Raw genomic sequence first — 468 nt, 5'->3', positions numbered from 1 at the left:
TTTATTATTGGTTAGAAGCTACTCAAAGATCCCAAACCATTTAACTTTTTTCATTCACATATTCAATCAAAGTCCTAAATCCAATTGAGTTTTTAATTAGAAGCGAACTAGAATATAGAGGGAAACTAAATGAATTAGGTATTTTAGGTTTTTTAGATTGAAGGAGGGGGCAAATTTTTTTTTTTTTATTTTTTATTTTTTTACAAAAAAAAAAAAGAAATAATTATTTCTTTTTTTTTTGGGGGGAGCAAAACTATAAAAAAATAATTAAAATGGACACATATATTATTTTGGGGGAGCAAAACTAAGAAAAAAAATTAAAAGGGGATACAAATATTATTTTGGGGGGACAAAATATCATTTTGGAGGGACAAATTTATAAAATGGGTAGATTTTCAAGGCAATTTAAGAAAATTTGGAAAGATTTTGGGGGGACATTCGTCCCCCCAACACAAGCTGTAGGTCCGC

Source organism: Corylus avellana, chromosome ca3 (genome assembly GCF_901000735.1).
Source record: "Corylus avellana chromosome ca3, CavTom2PMs-1.0".
Lineage (NCBI taxonomy): Eukaryota > Viridiplantae > Streptophyta > Magnoliopsida > Fagales > Betulaceae > Corylus > Corylus avellana.
Note: the sequence above shows the minus strand (reverse complement) of the source record.